The following is a 13167-nucleotide window of genomic DNA, read 5'->3' on the forward strand; positions in this document are numbered from 1 at the left end:
TATCCCCCTACTTTTACTTATTAATTTCTTTGTTTTCTTAGAGGATTTAAACACACTTTGCTATATACTTTTCAGAATATTTTGGCAACATTTGGATTTTCTTTAGAAGCACGTCCTTCCGGTTGTTGCCTATCCTTCATGAAATCATGTTCTTCCACCTGCTCTGGAACTTTGGTTTGCAAGGCTCCCCCTCCCGCAGTGTGCTTCTATTTAACTGTGGGCAGGTGTACACACGTGTGTGTTTCCTTTTTCCCTCTCTGTGCACCCACTTTCCAGTTTGATGGTTGACTGTCCTTCATCTGGTCTAACAGGATCCCCTGCTCAGATCCAGATCTAACACTTGTGCCCGAGGATGTTCATTCACAGAAACAGGGCAGGTCCTCTCAAGGGCCGGCGTGCGGCCTTGCCCAGTTCCTATTATATGGCCATGTATCTCTCTGTTCCCTCATGCCATTCCTAGAGGCAGAGCACGGGGGTCCCAGCACTCAGTAGGGGCTGTAGTTGATTTTAGCCTCCCAGCCCGTGTAGGGGACCTCACACCCTGGTTTCAGGTGCTGAGTCTGGCTTTTGCCTCCCGTCATATTGGATGAGCTCTAGTCCCTGTTACCACATAGGAGAGCATCTCGACAACAACCACCCATTTATGCCCAGAGCCAGGCACTTTTCAATTCCTGCTGCAGGCTTTCTTTTGTTGCTTGTCCACAGAAATGTTTAGATTGTTTTATAATATGGCTATATCTTCTTTTTTAATATTAAAAAAAAATTGCAGTGGGAGTGAGGTTTACAACCTTAAGAATTACAATGTTATTTGAACTGGACGTGCTTAGTTGACTTCTATTCTACCTGTATGGCGTGTATCTATAAACGTCCTGCACCCTTCCTTCCTCAGCTCTCAGCGAGCCACGGCCCCAAGCAAAGTTAACAGCGACACGATGTTTTAGTGTTACTTGTACTAATACCTTGTCAGCCTCAAAACACACCCTCATTTAGAATAGAAATATATAACACCCTGTGCCACATATTTTCAATTTTTTTGCTTTAAAACATTCATCTTTAAATACCACAGCCTCTAGTATAGGTGGTAATTTTAAAACTAATTTTGGAGGATTTTAGCCACATCTTCATTTGTTTCTCTTCAGACAAAAGAAATAGCTAAGCGGCTATTCAAAAGCTTTGACAGTATAGACAGATTTGACCGTTCAGATTATCACTTTTTGTAAAGAACACACTTTGGTCAAAGTGTTTAGCCACCACATCGTCAGTGCGGGGAGTATTAATGCTTGGAACAATGACAGAAGGGGTCACCCTGAGCCACCACAGCAGCCCCTCCCCATCTGCTGTTTGCACATCCAGAGTTGCTGCCCGCCTTTGACTTGCAACAGGTTTCTTTCTTATTAAAATAGCAAAAAATAGCAGGATATTTACAAAGATAATATAAAAGTGAATCAGAATTTCTTGTGACTTAGCATATTAAGTTTATGAAACATTAGATAAATTTTTAAAATAATATCTGATCTTCAGCCACAAAAAAAATTCTGATATTTCACTGAAGGGTTCTTACTTTTTAAAAATGTATTTTCTGGGTCATTGCATGGAAGAATTTTTCAAAGAAAATGTCATGTTGTTCTATAATGGTATTTGGTGGACAATAACTTCTTGAGCTACAATTTGTAGAGCTCTGTCGCAGAGTGTGTAAGAGCACAGCCAGACTGGCTGGACTGTCGACGGAAATCCTGGCTCTGCCCCTTAGGAGCAGTGTCACCCTGGGCATGTTATTCCACTTGTCTCAGCTTCAGTTTGCTTATGTTTAAACAGAAAAAATAATAATACTTATCTCATAAGGCTGTTGTCAGAAATAAAGAATTAAATATATTTTAAAGGTGGAGAATACTTTACCTTTAGTAAACATTAGTATCTTCACTGAATTATAAAAATTCTTTAAATTTGCAGTATCAAGTCTGTTACTCATCATATGAATTTTTTTTTATCAAAGAAGAGGTATCAGTGATATCTAATTGCAATCTGAAACATCAATTTCTCACTGGTGTATATATTTGACTTCTACTTCATTTTGTTAGAGAAAGTTTGAAGCCTTTATACTTGTAAAAATACTGTAAATTATACTTGTAAAAATTTTCTACAAATAGAAAATATCATAAACTCAATCATTTTTGCCTGCTTTCTAAGATGATGATACATTTCCTTTTCTCTAAAACATGAAATAATAAAGATAATAAGACCTTATTGATTAAGTTAGTATTTATTCAGCAGCCAGTCTATGCAAAATATAAATTTCCAGCTTTGAAAAATAATAACCTCTTTGTACTATATTTATTTTTTCAAACAACTGATGAAATTTTATGACATCCTGTAGGGCAATTTTGAACAGGTGCCCTGTGAGGGTTAATTTTATCTGTCAACATGACCAGGCCACTCGATGCCCAGATATTTGGTTAAACATTATTTCTGGATGTGTCTGTGGGGATATTATTTCCAGAAGATATTAGCATTTGAATTGGTGAACTGAGTAAAGCAGATGGCCCTCTCTGCAGTGCGGATGGGCACATCCAACCCACTGAAGGCCTGCATAGCCCAGCAGGAGGAGGAAGGTTGAATTCTCTCGGCCTGAATGTTGAGTTGGGACATCCACCGTCTCCTGCCCTCAGAGCTCCCAGTTCTCAAGCTTTCAAACATGGACTGGAATCTACACCCTCAGCTCTCTGGATCTCACACCTTCAAACTGCAACCGGCTTCCTGGGTCTCTAGCATGGAAACTGTAGAACTTGAGACGTCTCAGTCTCCAAGTCAGTGAGCCAACGCCTGATAATAAACCTCAAAATTAAAGAAATGCTCAAAGGGTAGTGGAACATTTCAAAACAATACAGAAGCCAGCTTGAAGGGACTCCTCAGGCAAGTCTGGAAAAAGCTGACCATCAAAAAACACAACAAATTTACAAAACTTCATCTAACCACACACTTAAAATAGGTAGGTAGATAGACAGACGGTAGATATATACATAGACAGTGAGGTATTATAATTTAATGATTTCATGTGTTTACACAGATAAAACAACTAGGAAACAAGAAAGAGAGAAGAAAGGGAGAAGGAAAAGCTCCTCCATATAGTGGAATACCATAAAATATGTGTAGAAGGAAGGGTGAAATCAGATAATCACCATTTGGCAACTACCACATTGATAATTATTTCAGAATCTTCAATAAAATTAAGAAATAAGTGAATTTAATAAAATTTATTCAAAAAATTCAAAAAAGTAATTCAATGAAATATTTACATAATCTCAAGCTATTACCCACAAATTATTTATTAATAACAATGAAGAAAAACAACAAATATGTAAACAAAGTTACATTATAGTGCAGAAACTTGGCAATCACTTTTTAATCAAATCTACGTTCTACACCACCTGATAGGATGTAATGAGAGAAACAGCATCAAATTCTATGCTATTCTTGCCCAAAATGGATGACCTGAAGCTACGCACGAGGAAACACCAGACAAATATAAATTGGAGGATAGTCAGCAAAATGATTGCTCATATCTTCAAAAATATCAAGGTCATGAAAGTCAAGGAATGACGAAGAACAGGAGTCTAGAGAGACATAACACTCGTGTGCATTGCATGATCCAGGATCCATTCACAGGGCAACTGACAAAACGTAATCCGGGCTCTCTGAATGAGCGGAATGCAGTTCTTTGTGGTACTCCTGCAAACATTTTGTAAATTGAAATTGCTCCAAATTATACATTTCTAAGAAATGGACATAAAAACCACAAAAATAAAAAGTGTTACCTATGGTTATAGGGGGAGAGAGGGAGCGTATGTGGAGAAATGGAAAAAGGACTGAGCAGAAGCTGGAATTCTCTGCATATACTACGCACGCAGATTTGATCTGGATTCTTAAACATATACGAAACAAAGTTACATTTTTATAGGTTATCCATAAACATTAAAACCAAAATGAAATAAATGAACCAAAATGCACATCAAGTTAGTGGCATGATCACACAATGGCTCTAAAATACAGAGATTTGACTAGATATACCCTAGGAAGAAAAAGAACTTCAAACAATATTAAACTCTTCTCTGTAGTTTGTTATTTATGATAGTGATGTTGGTTTTATTCTGAGCTTGGTGTGCACGTGTGTGTGCTGTGGGATAAACCAAATGAGAAATGGCGCTAATGTCATTGAGAACAGGAAGAAAGGAGATATAAAGGTAAGATGGATGAGTTTAATAATATCTCTCTAGTCTTTAATTTGAATTGGAAGAAGTAATAGTAAGAACTCATGATATATTTTCTGTAAAAATATACATATTTTGTAGCTCAGACTACTGAAAATACTGTCTAGATACCATTTCCCAATAACAAGAATTAGGATCCTTGGAGAACCGTGTGATGCCAGGTTGGAGTCAAGAAACGCCCAAGATGAGCCTGCAATGTATTGTCAGAGCAGAAAAGAAGGAAGCTATCAAAATTGTATTTCAAATGAATTCAAGACCCAAAGCTTGAATTTTTCTCTAATCATTTTTTGAAAAATTTATCTATTATATAGAAAACTGGATTTTTTGAATTAATAAAAGTATTTTCATAAATTGTAGTATAATTCCAGTATGTTTTCTGGATTAATCTTAATATTTTTTAAATTGCATGATGTTTTGTCCTTTGATGTTCACATAGTTTATCTCTAAAGTATAATTACGGTTTAAAATAATTTATCCAAATTTACAAATAGACTATGTGTGTGTGTGTCCACGTGTGTGTATGTGTGTTATACAGGGTAAGATGTGTCCTTGAATAGTGTTCAAAAAAGAAATATAGTTGGGAGCCTCATTGCAATAGCCACCTAGAGAAAGATCTGCCCTCAGCCCTGAGGTCACCGTGATGTAAGCGGGCAGGTGGATCTCACGCAGACAGCAGTGAGAGAAGCTGCATACGTAAGCAGACAAGAAGTGGATTCAAAACATGTATTCAGGCCTTGCTAAGAATGAGAACTATTTAAAACTCTAAAACCTAGTTGTAGCAAGAAAATCTTTTTCCTGAAAATAGTAAAGCAGTATCTGAAACTATATGCAGATAATATTTGTGGCAAATGTGTCTAAACTACAAGATCACGTCTTTGCATAAAACCCTGCATTTTAATCTCATGCTGTGAAGCACTGGTACAAATCTCAAACAATTCAGAGATGCAAAAAAAGAAAGATAAATTTCTCCTATTGCATGTGGCTGATTTGATCATCTTCAAAAGTTCCTGCCCATAATTTACGGGAGGTGGGGGAGGACTTTTAATCTTAGGTTTTAAATTTAGCCCAATCGTGTAACTGACAATTTTCTGACAGGCACTGTTCAGTGTGTTACGGAAAATCAGTGTTCGGTTGCTCAGTCTCTTACATAGCCTCCCTCACGCCCTGCTTGTGTCCCCTGAAAAAGAGGTGGAAGCAGAGAGTAAAGGAGGTTTGTTAACGTTCGCTGCGGTGGCAGAGACGGGGCCTCCTCCTCCCCGCCTCCTCCTGCTGGCCTGGCCCATCTGAGCTGCTCCTCGCGCCTGAATCTGCAGCTGCTCTATCTCTGATCAGGTTGTGTTCTTTGCCGATCAAAGCCAAGTGGCCTTCCTCTGAACCCAGCTGTTGCTAGCTCTAGACCTCTGGGATCCGGCTATGACTCCTTCGTCCCAGCTCACACGGTTGGCCCTGCGGCCCAGGCACAGAGCCACCTCACCCCACCCTCACCCCCTCACTTGGAAACTTCTTAGCCAAATGTCTGCTACATCTTGTCTGACCGAAGAACGAAAGGAGGCAGGGGATTGCTAAACTCCAAAGGTCTCCGTCTGCCATCCACAGTGCACCATTAAGTTGGTAACCTCACATCCCAGTTGATAGGGGGGCCGGCTTGGAGATCACGTCCTTTCGGAATTCTTCCACTCGAGTTGGGCACAGGCCCTGTCTGCGTCTTTGGCGTCGCCGTCGCTTGTCTGGCACCGCTCTTCCATCTTGGGTGGGAAATGGTTGTCCAGCCTCCCCCACCTTTCCTTTCACAACCCCACGGAGCAGCCTAGTGCCCTGGCGACAAATCCTCCTTCAGTCAGATACCTGAAGTCTCTTAGAGCTCACACGGGGAGATACAAACATTGCAGGAGAAATTTCCTTAGATAATACCCAAGCTTGAAAGTCTCTTTTCCAATCTTATAATCCAAATTTGAACATGAAAATCCTATTTTACTAGTTATTTTTCTCTATTTATTTTATCAAGTCCCTGTTCCTGTTCTGGCAGATGGGTACCTCAAGTGTACTAGGATGAAGGTCTTATGTATAAGAAGGGAAAAAGAGAAAAGCAAAGCAAAATCAGAAACTATTACTCCTTTACTCTTGTGTATTATAACAGTCTTTTGAGCACTATTTGTTAGGGACAGCAAGGGGGGCAGTGCTTCAGTATTTTCTTGTGTTAATTTGTTCTCATTATTTTTTACTACAGTAATTTATGAGAAGACAATAAAAGATTGCTGTTTGTCTCTTGTCTTTTTTATTAGCACATAACATAACAGTCCTTTAATGGCTAAAATTCTTTTCCCATAACCAAATAGCTTATAGGATTTTTTTTTCTAAAATTTTATATTTAGCGAATTGAAGAGAAATGACAAAAATCAGAGAACCATGGAAATTTTAGAGCTGACAGAGACCCAAGACATAATCAAATTTAATCTCCCTCCCAAATGTTTATTTGCTGTCATGTAAATAGCATGGAAAAAGTTCAACTTTCTGGTTTGTTAGCCAGGATTTTTTTAATGTTAACAAACTTAACTGATCAGCCAGCTATACTGAATTTGTGATTTCCTTTAATATTTTGCTATAAATATAGACTGCATAGAAAGTATGATGGATGCAGTAAGATTAATTGTAGAAGGAATAAAGGAAAATTAATATAAAGTAGTGTTGAAAAGAATGCACTTGCTGATTTCTTTTAAGAATACCTCTGTATTTACTAATGGTGGTGAAAAAACTTTTCAGGTATACTAATTCAGAATCTAAACAAGATATCATTCCATAAAACAAGTGATCACTTGTAACTTGGATGAGAAAAGAACAAAATTCTGGAAAGAGTTCTATTCTTTGGAAAACGAAGGAGGGTTGGAACACTTAGCAATAAAAGATAATCATATATCATAGGTTGATTGTACCACATTTGCAATAAAAGAAATAACAGGTAAGTTATTTTCCATTTTTCTGTAAAATGTAAAAGAAATCCTGTAACAGAACTCTTTACAGCCTTTGCCTGAGTCACAATTATAAATCACAAATAAAAAAGAAATTTGCTGATAAATTTATAGGGATTTAAAAAAATTCTATAATATTGCTTTCAACAGAAAACAGTTAAAGTGCAGGAAAATATGTCACAATTACATCTCCGGGTATATATCCATGTTATATATTATGTACTTTAACATATTCTGAATATAGATTCTATAGTAATAATTAACACAGAACTTGTCAATTTCATTGAGCAAGTCAATAAAGCTATTGAACTAATTTGTAAATGTATAGTATGTGTCATAAATGGCGCTAAGGGTCCAGATTTATGCCCTCAAAGAGTTTACGAGATAATAGCAGCACAATGTAATAACTGTACTGAGTAGTTAATCATTTAAACTAAAGATCTATTTAAAATGTAGTCTTCAAAATCTCAGAGTTACAGAGATAAGAAAATAATTTAGATTAGCCTAAAGTTGGCCAAAACTAAATTGGCTGCCAAGGCACTTTTTAAAAATAAAAGCAAGTATATCTAATCATCATGTTGTACACTTTAAATTTATACAATTTTGTTTGCCAATTATATGCCAATAAAGAAGGGGAAAAATAAAACAGAAGCAAAGATTAAGCATGTTCCTTGAACCTCTCTGAGGTGCTCTGTGAACACCAGGTACAAGGAACTTGAAGGCTCTCAGCAGCGTGTCCCGTATGCATTTCAACAAGATGCTGTATTTTATTATTTTCCTCCCTAAAGACATAAAATATTACATAAGAATACAATAAACAGCACCTGCTTTCTGCTAGAATCCTACTTGCAATAAATCTGAATCTGACAGATGAAGACTAAGGACAAGTTTAAAGTCTCCAGGAAATATGAACTGCCAGATGTGCTGTTTGCCAGCCCTTCTATCCCACGTACCTGTTCACTGACTGCTGAAGTCATCATCCTTTGAAAATAACGGCTCACTAAGCATTTACTTGGAAATTAAAATTATTATCATACAAATATTACTTATTCAAGTCTTCTAAATTCTGAGAAATTAATGGCCATCTGACAACTGTTCAAATATAACTACGTATTATCTCCTTAGAGTTCTATAGACGTAAGGCGAAAAAAGCTTGATTTCTGCTATTGCAGATATGATCTGGGGAGGTTTAATTCTTCAATATTCCTGTTATGTAAACATCACTTATTGGATGTTAAACCCTATGTTTGTTGTTATATTCCTCATTTTCCATTTGCAAATCCATTTTCTGATATAGAATTAAAAATTCCAGTAGGGTAGTAATATGGCCTGAAAGGTGGTATGGTTTGGAATTTCTCACGTAACCAAATGCTAAAAGGTTTGTTGATACCACTACTCAGTCCTTTATTTTTTCCTGTGTGAGGATTCAAATAAATGTAGAACCAAAGAAAGGTCAATACTTTAGAGTCTTTATTAAGAATGTCTAAAATGTTGGTATATTCTGTATTGACTGCCAAACCCTGAAATCGATTTGCACCTCTAAATTCATATTGAAAACAATTTCTTTCCTAATGTTACACGATGGAGTGTTGAACATGAACCTCTCTTAGAGAGACATAACTATTTCCATATGCAACATACATCTGGTTAGGAAATGGAATCTTTCTATGCACATTTATCAAGACCAAGGCCTTCTCTCAACTGGCTCCTGTATTTTTCCAAGCTCATCTCTCATTACCACCCAACGTGCCTGTTGTCTTCTACTTACCATCCAACCAAAGGGAATGAGTGGTTACTGAATGTGATTGACTGGGGCTTGGCCTACGGCTGTTAGGCATGTTATCTTTGTCATGACTTGCCTGCCCTATTTGCTCTCGGGAATAAATGCTAGAGAATCAAATTAGCCTAAGGGCGTTGTTCCTGTATGTTCCAGACTAGGGTTTTGCCTTTCATGAAACTTGTTTAGAAATCCAATTTCCTCATACCCACCAATTTTAGTATTTTCAGTTGTTTTAGTAGCATATGACACTGAGAAATGGTACTAACCACTGCCAGACTAGTGTAGGGTAGACTACATTAGTTTAGTATTTGAAACAGGAAATAAAGACAATAATACTACCATTAAATGATTCTGCATGATTGTAATATGTTAGATACTATGCTAAGATCTCTAGATATATTTTATTTTTTATAATGTACCTGTGCAATAGGTGTTATTATTTCCATTTTATGTAGGAGGAAACAGGCATAACCAAGTCAAAAAGTGTATGAATAATTTAATTAAGGGTGCGCTGTTCAAAAGCAAAAATACCCAGATACAACCTCAGATCTTTCTGACATCAAATCCAGGCTTTTAATCATTTTACTATACTGCCATCCCCACTTTACAACCTCAAACTCAAGTCCAGCATATTAGAATTGCATTTTCTTATGCTTATTTAAAAATTACTAGTTGCTAGTTAACAATATGTTAATATTTTAGTGCGTTTTTTTTTTTTTGGTGTCTTAAGGATTATATTTCTATTTTTAATTGTTTGAATTTTATTTTATTCTTTATTCCTTTCTACACTAGAATTCTATTGTGCTATGATTACTGTGACCTAGTAAATGATTTAGCTGATGCATTTATTTCTAGTTGCTTTTATATTTTAATTATTTTTATATTTGATGATTCAGTTAATTTAGTTTCATCTTTTTAGGAATTGGCATTATCTTTCCTGATGATTTTAGATAACTAATGTCTGTCAAGTAATAGACACACTAAAAAGGGAACAATTTTATCAATGCATCTATTCAATCATCATCCACTAAACCCAAGCAATCTAATATTAATCATTTCAGCTTTATACATTCTTTAAAAAAAAGTAGCTATATTTGTTGAATGCTTAACATTATTAAGTAAACCAAAGGGCTGTATTTACATTGAGTCCACTGCTTTCAGTTATACAGCAATTGTGTATTAAAAACCTATATTTCATATAAGGAAATTAGGGATCATAGAATTTAACTAACTCATCCAAAGTCACTTAACTAGTTAGGACCCAACCTGGAATTGAACCTGGATGTATTTGACCACAAAATGTATATCTTTTTCAGTACATGAAACTGTCATACTGATATCACAATAGAAAATCTTTTCTAAATGGAAGGATTCTAACCTTCAGACTAAGAAGGTGCAAAATTCCATGAAGCTGTGGGTCACTCCCTAGGAATTGTTTGGATGCCTAATATTATTGATATTCAATAATCTTCAGTTCAGTCCTGAATATTAAGAAAATTATGACGTTATAAAATATGTCTTCATTTCATTCTTCAATTCAGTCCTGAATATTAAGAAAATTATGACGTTATAAAATAAGACCAGATGTATCCAAAGGTACTATAATAATTGCATTATTGCATGCATATAATGCATCTCTTTTTAGATGGTAACTCAAGCAAAAGAGACTCTAACTTATATCTGAGTTAGGAAGAAGTGAGCATGTCTTTGAAATTGACATCAGCTGTCCAAAGGCTGACTGAGGCTCCTGATCCCTCATTCTTCCCTTTGGTGTGGGAGACCATCTGAAGACCCAGATCGCCAAAGAATAACAAAGTGAAAGCCGTCAAAAATTCCCTGAATTTCACAAACCACAAGGAAAATCTCAAGGCAGAGTAAAAAGTATTGGAAAAATAAATTTTATTTGATATCATATAAAAATCAAACTGTCTTGACATTCTTGTTGAAGGTATTGCTCTGGAACTAATAAATAAGTGCTAAATATGAAAACATTGTACAATAGTTGCCCAGATAAACTTGAAAACAATAGAAGATTTTCATTTTTCTCCGTAAAAGTTTTTTAAATACTTTTTAATCTTATTTATCTGTGTCTATAACTATAAAAAGTAGTAAATTAATAAGCTAATAAAGAAACAAAATAATTGCTCAATTAAAAACACATATACCCACTATACGTCTGTTTTTTGTTGTTATTAGTGCCATGCAGTGGATTTTGACTCCTAGCGACCCTGTGTACTGCAGAGTAGAACCCTGCCCAGCCTTTCTGCACCATCCTCTCCCCTTCCAGTGCTATATCAGACAATGCTCTGCTGCTACTCATAGAGTTTTCATGGCCAATATTTTAGGAAGTGGGTGTCAGGTCCTTCTTCCCAGTCTGTCTGTGTCTGGAAGCTATGCTGAAATCTGTCCACCATGGGTGACCCTGCTGGTATTTGAAATCCCAGTGGCACAGCTTTAAGCATCACAGCAACACACAGCCACCACAGTATGACGACAAACAGATGGGTGGTGTAGTTCCCTGACTGGGAAACAAACCTGGGCCCTGGTGGTGAGAGCGCCGAATCTTAACCACTAGACCACCAGGCTGGCCACATATACCTGTTAGAATGACTAAAATCCAAAAAACTGACAACACTAAATGCTAACAAGGATGTTGAATAATAGGAACTCTCATTCATTGCTAGTGGGAAGGCAAAATAAATATAGCCACTTTGGAAGACAGTTTGCCGGTTTTTTTAACAAAACTAAATGCACTCAACGTATAATCCAGCAACTGTGCTCCTTGGTATTTACCTAAATTAGTTGAAAATTTATGCCCACACAAAAACCTGCACAGGAATGTTCATAGCAGCTTTACTCATAATTGCCAATACTTTAAAGCAATCAATATGTCCTTAGGTGAATGGATAAATAAACTCTGGTACATCCATACAATGGATATATTACTCAGAGCTAAAAAGGAATGAGCTATCAAGCCAGGAAAAGACATAGAGGAATCTTACATGCATATGACTAAGTGGAAGGAGCCAATCACAAAGCTGCATGATTCCAACTATATGACATTCTGCAAGAGGCAAAACAATGACGACAGTAAACAGACCAGTGGTTGCCAGGGGTTGGGGAGTGGGGGAGTAGAGAGGGATGAATAAGTGAAGCACAAGAGATTTTTAGGGCAGTGAAACTACTCTGTGTGATATTATAGTATGGATACATGTCATTATACATTTGTCAAAACCCAAAGAATGTACAATGCAAAGAGTGAACCCTAATGTAAACTATGGACTTTGGTTGATAATAGTGCGTCAATGTTGGTTCATCAGATTGTAACAGACATACCACACTGGTGCAGGATGTTGATGGTGGGGGAGGCTGTGTGTGTGTCTGGGGAGGAAGTAGGTGAGAACTCTCTACTTTCCACTCAGTTTTGCTGTGAACCCAAAGCTGCTCTAAAATATAGTCTATTAATTTTAAAAAAAGCACGTGTAATGTGTGTTCCTTTATATATAAAGTGCAAAGCTAGAGGAAAAAATCTCAAGAATTAACATACATACATTGAAGAACAAAACCTGAAAATTTAGAAACTTAGGTAAAAACTTAATTATCTGTAAGATCCTTTGGTCAATTAGGAAAAATAGGTCAAAGTGAGATATTTGAAGAGTCAAATTTTTAAGTGGAAACTCACCAATCTCTTTTAGGTCCATGACTGAACAAATTCACTCTCTGGATCAATATAACTGCACACCCAAAGACAGTACTCAGCCGTTTCCTCCCCCAGATTTCCCTCCGCTATTAGACGGTTACCTCGGCTGACTCTTGAACAACATAACCTGTAAAAGCAAAATCACAAAATCTCCTGCCTTGTAATCTGGACCAAACAATACAGGTGTTAGTCCACAAATAAAAATATTTCAGATACTAACTGGAAATATATACAATTTGCACAAAAACTATAACACTTAACAATTTATTGCCTCTCAATTCCAAATTCAGCCTGTTAGAATTTTCCGTGAAAATGGGTGAAAGGGATAATTCGGCACAAGTGTGTGGTGATGGGTTGTAATTAGTATTTGGGTGGTGAACATGATGTAATCTATGCAGAAATAGAAGTATAATGATGTACACCTGAAATTTATACAATGTTATAAACCAATGTTAC

The sequence above is a fragment of the Ceratotherium simum genome, chromosome 27, assembly GCF_057802395.1.
Source record: "Ceratotherium simum simum isolate JZ-2026a chromosome 27, ASM5780239v1, whole genome shotgun sequence".
Lineage (NCBI taxonomy): Eukaryota > Metazoa > Chordata > Mammalia > Perissodactyla > Rhinocerotidae > Ceratotherium > Ceratotherium simum.